The sequence below is a fragment of the Panthera onca genome, chromosome E2 (genome assembly GCF_046562875.1).
Source record: "Panthera onca isolate mPanOnc1 chromosome E2, mPanOnc1 haplotype 2, whole genome shotgun sequence".
Classification (NCBI taxonomy): domain Eukaryota; kingdom Metazoa; phylum Chordata; class Mammalia; order Carnivora; family Felidae; genus Panthera; species Panthera onca.
The window spans coordinates 12,284,601-12,291,459 of NC_138353.1; positions in this window are offsets into that span (position 1 = coordinate 12,284,601).

Here is a 6,859-nt window from a genome sequence, read left to right on the forward strand (position 1 = left end):
AAAACCTTCTGTCCCCTTTCTCTTTTCTTCTTCTTCTGGGACTCCTATGATCTGAATGCTGTTATGTTTGATGGAGTCATGGAGTTCTATGTCTACTCTCATGATCCATCATTCTTTCTCTCTTCGGTTCAGCTTTATTATTTTCCATAATTCTATCTTCTATATCATTTATTTGTTCTTCAGCTTCTTCCATCCTAGTGGTCATTACATCCAGCTGGTTTCAAATATCAGTTATTGCATTTTTCATTTCTGCCTGATTGGTTTTTCTTAATGGCTATTTATTTTGAGAGAGGGAGAGGGACAGCACGAGTGGGGGAGGGGCAGAGAGAGAGGGAAAGAGAGAATCCCTAGCAGGCTCTGCGCTGTCAATGCGGAGCTCGATGCAGGCCTTGAACTCACGAGCCATGAGATCATAACCTGAGCTGAAACCAAGAGTCAGATGCTTAACCAATTGAGCCACCCAGGCACCCCTATGCCTCATTGGTTTTTAGCTCTTTTATCTCTGCAGTAAGACTGTCCCCGATGTCTTCCATGATCTTCTCAAAACCAGCAAGTATCCTTATGATTGTTGTTTTAAAATCTGTGTCAGGCATATTACTTGTATCTGTTTGGTACGTCTCTGGCTATGACCTTTCCTTATTCTTTCTTTTGGGATGAATTCCTCCATCTTGGCATTTTGTCTAGGTCTCTGTCTTCTTCCCTGTGTTAGAAAATTCTGTTATGCCTCCTGCTCCTGAGAGTAATGGCTTTATGAAGAAGAGGTCATATAATTTCTAGGTCCTGGCACTTCAGGAAGTGTCTCTGGTGTATATACCGCATGCACTCTGCTGCTGTGTTTTGGCCACTCCCTCAGGTCTGCTTGCCTACAGTGGGGAGTGTTTGGACCTTGGCCAGAATGTGGTGACTTTTAACTAGGTGTGCTCTCATCTGCTTGTTAAATGATACCTGATGTTATTTCCACTAGAACTGAAACTTTACAAAACCCTGTGGTCAGCAGACATGGTGTGTGCAGGGGTTTGTGCTGGTCTTCTTGGGAAGGGACCCACTGTGCTTGTCCTAAGTCACACTTGCTGTAGAAAAGCAGTGCCAGCAGAACACAGAGGGGAAGGACTTGGGGTAAGCAGATTAGGCAGCCAGTGTTGGTGCTGTGCTGTTTACTGGTTTGTTTATGCAGTGGAGGGAAATGGCACCAGCCAGCTCCTTTGTGTCTGGAGATGGATGACTGTGCTTGCTGCTCTCAAGAAAGCCCTCCCAGAAGAGCAAATGATTTCCCCTTGTGCATCCTAGGCATTTTTCAGATCGCCGTTTTCACACTGTCTCTGGGTTGCTTGCCTTGCCTGAGGCAGGTCAATACACTTTGGGCTCTCTCCCAGCCAAGCCTGCTTTGTTTTTGTTTTTGTTTTAAGTTTATTTATTTATACTGAGAGAGAGCAAAAGCTCGGGGGAGGCAGAGAGAGAGAGAGAGAGAGAGAGAGAGAGAGAGAGAGAGAGAGAGAATCCCAAGCAGGCTCCATGCAGTATCACAGAGCCCAGCTCAGGGCTGGAACCCATGAACTGTGAGATCATGACCTGAGCCAAAATCAAGAGTTGGATGCTTAACCAACTGAGCCACCTAGGTGCCCCAAGCCTGCTGACTTTTATAACTCCAAACTTTAGGGACCTGGTGTGGCAGGGACTTGCACTGGTCTTCCAGGAGAGGTTCTCACCAGGCTGGGACTGATGGAGGTTTGACTCAGAAGGGCAGTCATGCCAGAGTGCAGGGCTATGAGATTTGGAGCAAAGCAGGCTAAACAGCCAGTGTCCAGGTTAGCCATCCTAAGTAGGTGTCTTTGCACCTATGCTGAGGGGTGGAGGAGGGAAATGCCACCCACCGGCTCTTTTGTCCCTGGAGAGGCAATGCGACTTCTCACAGATGCACTCCAAGGAGAGGGAACAGTCTCTCCCATGCGCCTTAGGTGATCCTCAGATAGCACCATCTGCCCTGGGGTTGCTTGTCTGCCTTTTCTTCCGGAGTAGGGCAGTGGCCTCAGGCCTCCATCCCAGCCTAGAATTCTAGCCACAGACCTCTAAAATTCCAGTATTTGAGCTCTGCTTATTGCAAAAACTCAGGAAAATCAGCCCTTCTAATTTTCCTAGCCAATGGCTTTGGGGAAGTGTTCTCTTTGTGCCTACCTCTGTGCACTCCACTTTCTCTCACCTTCCTCTGCAGCCAGGGTTCCTTCCCCTCCGCAGCACCCATGATCCAATTCCCCCCACCTCAAACTATGTCTCCACACTTCCTATCTTCCTTGATGTGGTCTCTTCTCTCCCTCTAGTTGTGCAGTTTGTTCTATCAGTCCTCGGGTTGATCTCTTGGGTATTCAGAATGATTTTTTAAAAGTTTATTTATTTATTTTGAGAGAGAGAGAGAGAGAGAGAGAGAGAGAACGCAGGAGAGGGGCAGAGAGGGAGAGAGAGAATCCCAAAAGAATCCCGACATGTGTGGCTTGATCTCACAAACCATGAGATCATGACCTGAGCCTAACACTAAACTGACTGAGCCACGCAGGCACTCCGGGTTTTCAGAATGATTTGTAGTTATCTAGCTATGTTCGAGGGAAGAAGCAAGCCTAGGTTCCTCCTACTATGCTGCCATCTTAGCTCCCCTTAAAGTGATTTTTCTGAAGACAGCACAGTTGAGTCATGGTTTTATGTACCATATGACAAACATTCCTTTTACTCAGTATATTTAGACTTTAATTATTGATATGGTTTGATTTGGGTTACCATTTTATTATTCTCTGTCCTTTTCTGTTTCTATGCTCCACGTTTTCTATCTTCTTCTGCATTGTTTGCGTATTTTTGGGTATTCCATTTTTATTTATATATTGTCTTTTTAGTCTATTACTTTGGTTTGGTGTTTTATTGTTTTGTTCACTTGTTTCAGTGTTGGTCTGGGAAAAAAAAAATATATATATATATATATATAATCACAAACTCATGTGTGTGTGTATAAACTTTTGCATACTACTTTGAGTAAATATTTGACGACTTGACATAAAACATGGAAACTTTACAACTTTCCTTCAGGTCCTTCTGTCATCTCTCTTTATGTTATAGCAGCCATATGTATTATATGTATCTACATTGAAAAATCATACCAGGGGGCATCTGGGTGGCTCAGTCAGTTGAGCATCCAATTCTTGATTTCAGCTTGTGTTGTGATCCCAGGGTCATGGGATTGACCCCCACCTTGGGCTCCACACTGAGCATGGAGCCTGCTTGAGATTCTCTCTCTCTCTCTCTCTCTCTCTCTCTGCCTCTGTCCCTCTCCCCCACTCATGCTCTCTAAAATTCAATGAAAAAAAACTTATTATTTAAAAAAATCGTACCAGACATTATGATTTTCTTATTCAATCATCATGCATATTTTAAAGAACTTAAATGGAGAAATACCATATTATATTTACTTAAATATTTACCATTTCTGTTGCTTTGCTTTCCTTCCTGAGATTTTTCATCTAGTATCATTTCTCATCTGCATTTCTTTTACAGTAGGTCTGCTGGTGATTAATTCTTAGTTTTCCTTCATCATTTTGTCTTCACATTTGAATTTTTTTCCCAGATATAGAATTTTGGATTGACAATTCATTACTTCCAGCATATTTAAAATGTTGTTCTACTGTCTTCTCACATACATAGTTTTTAATCAGAAATATGCAGTGATGTGAAACATTGTTCTCTTATTTATAATGTGAAATTTTTTTCTACTAGCTTTTACGAATTTCAAAATCTATCTTTGGTCTCTTCTCTTATAGTTTAACTATTATAAGTCCAGTGACTTTCTTTTATTATAACATGTTTGGGTTTTATTGAGCTGTTTGAATATGAAAAATGTCCTTTTGAATCTGAAAAACTGGGTAAGTTTTCAACTATGATTCCTCCAAAATTTATCTTATACCTCTTTCTTCTCTCCTGCAATTCCAACAACACGTATATTAGGCTTTTTTATACGGGTCCAAAGGTCACTATGGCTCAGTTGAGATTTTTCTAATTTTTCTTTTCCTACTTCAAATTGGATACTTTCTACTGATCACTTTTAAAGTTTACTGAGCTGCCTTCGTCATCTCTATCTGCCATGATGCTCTTTGGTTGAATTTTTAAGTTTGTCATTGTATTTTAAAGTTCTAAAATTTCAATATGGTTGTTATTTCTCTCCTGAGAACTTTTATATTTCCATTCATTTCAAGAGTGTTTACTTCTGCTTCATGGAAAATGGTTATAATATTTATTATTGTAACAAAATAATCTTTGGTAATTCAAACATCTGGAACATTTAGGGGTTGGCATCTCTTAATTGTCTTTTCCCTTGAAGTTGGTCAGATATTCCTGGGTCTTGTGTATCAGGTAATTTTGGATTGTATCCCAGACATTAAAAAAAATTTTTTTTTTCTTGAGACAGAGACAGAGCGTGAACAGGGGAGGGGCAGAGAGAGAGGGAGACACAGAATCCGAAACAGGCTCCAGGCTCTGAGCAGTCAGCACAGAGCCCGACGCAGGGCTCGAACCCACAAACCACAAGATCATGACCTGAGCCAAAGTTGGACGCCCAACCGACTGAGTCACCCAGGTGCCCTCCCAGACATTTTTAATGAAACATTAAGAGACTGTGGTTCCTATTAAAATCTCTGGAGTATATTGATTTTTTTTTTGTTTTTTTTTTTTTTTTTTTTTTGTTTTGTTTGTTTTAGCAGGCAATCAACTGGATTAGGTTCAAATCACAAAGTCTGCCTCACTTTCTGTATGTGTTGGTTCCAAAACATTGAATATACTGTTTGGGTCGGTCATTCACTAAGCCACTTAGAAATTAGTTGAGTTCTGAGCAATGTCTTTTCTGCACTTTTTTGGGTATATTCTGTGAATGTGCAGCTTATGGGTGACCCTCAAATTTTATCAGTTCATCCACAGAACTAAAGTGTCTCCTTCAGCAATGTCCTCTTCTCAATTTCCTCTTGAACTTTGGATCCTAAAGGCCCTCTTTCAAGTTTATTTGAACCAAAAGATTAGATTCTATCAGAGTTTTAGCCTCATACCCTATCACATATTTCTACACTACCAGATGACAATGGTGGGGTTACAGTGGTGAAAGTGAAACATACATTGGCCATTACTCCCACACTCTACATAAGAAAAGCTCTTTTCTCAGTTCCTGTATCTAGAGAAATGGGTTTTAACTCAGGACTTCATATGCACTCACGTTAGTGCAGTTCCACCAATGGTGTTGGCCTTGGGCAGGCACCATGAAAGGGGCGGAAAAAAAGAAAAAAAGGGGATTACACCACCCCCCCCCGCCCATACTCTCAAGAATCACAGGGGCCCTCTTTTCTAGTGCTTGGGTCAGAAGATAAGCTTCTCTCAGAATTTTTACCTCTCTGTTCTCAGGTGTTTCCCAGTTTGGCCAACCATTAGTTTAAAGCCAGGAGATAAAAGGGGGGAATAGTAATAATGATAATAATAATAATAATAATAATAATAATAATAATAATAAATGGATTCACCATGCCACACTAATCGATCTTGAAGTTTTGACTTCCCTCCTTAATCTTCCTGCTATTATTTGCTTTTCAAAGCCCTCAGGTAGTTGCTCTGTGTATTTTTCTCAGAGTTTGATTGTAATCCATGGGGAATATAGGCTGTAGTGGACTTAATCTATCTTAGCTGCACCTGTAATGTTCCATTTATTTTTATACTTTATATTGAACTTATTAAATATGTTACATTTACATATGTTTTAAATTACACAACAAAAAGTTATAGTTTTGTTTAAACAGTCATGTGTTTTAAAGGCACTGGGGAAAAAAAAGATAACCCACACAGTTACTGTTTTGTGCATACTTCTTTTCTTCCTAAAAATGTTTTCATTTGATATCTTTCCCTTCGGCCTGCAGAAATTCCTTTGGCATTCTTTGTAGTTAAGGTCTTCTGATGATAAACTCTCTTTTTAATCTAAAAATATCTTCATTTGGCTCTCGTTATTGAAGGATTTTTTACTGGATGAATAATTTGGGGTTACTCTTTCTTATTTCTTTTCTTTCAGGCCTGTAAGTATGTTGTTCAATTGTCTTCAGTCTTTCAATTTTTTAATGACAAGTCGGCAATCGTTTTTGTCATTTATACATCTTCTTTCACAAATCTCTCTTTATACTTGCTTTAAGACAGTTTTATTATGTTGTGCCTCCCTGTAGTTTTCTTTGTTATTCATCCTTCTTAGAGTTCACTGAACTTCTGGGATTTATAAATTTATATTTTTCACTTAATTTTTATTCAAAGGATTACTGTATCCTAGAGGATGGCATTCCAGCCTTGCAAAGTATGGCCTCCAACCTGGCATGTTAGCTGTGTCTTCAAAGGGCCTTTTGATGCTTTATCCGGTTGGCAGTTTTTGGTTGGTATAATATATAATACCATGGAACATACGGTCATGAGCCCACTCCTGCATCTCCTTTAGAGAAAAGCAGGTTCCTGGTTGGATGGAATGTTATTGGGATCCATGACAACGGTCAAAAGCTCTGTAAGCCTTCATATGCTAGGGCTAGCTGAAGACTTTGTGGACAGGAAAGGTAAACCCATAATCAGAATATGTGTTAATTCCTGTCCAGTGTGGAAGCAGTTCTGCTTTGCCACCAAATGGTTGATTGGTCTCCCTGAGGGACTGTGTCATATCTGGGATTCCGAATTTGTCTCTGTTGCTAGCAAGTTGAATATTTGGTGGTATTAATAGTCACATCATTTTTGGTAAATGAAAGCCCATGTTGTTTGGCCCAGAGGTAGCTTCTATCCCTGCCACCATAGTGCCACAATTAGTAAAACATGACAAGAC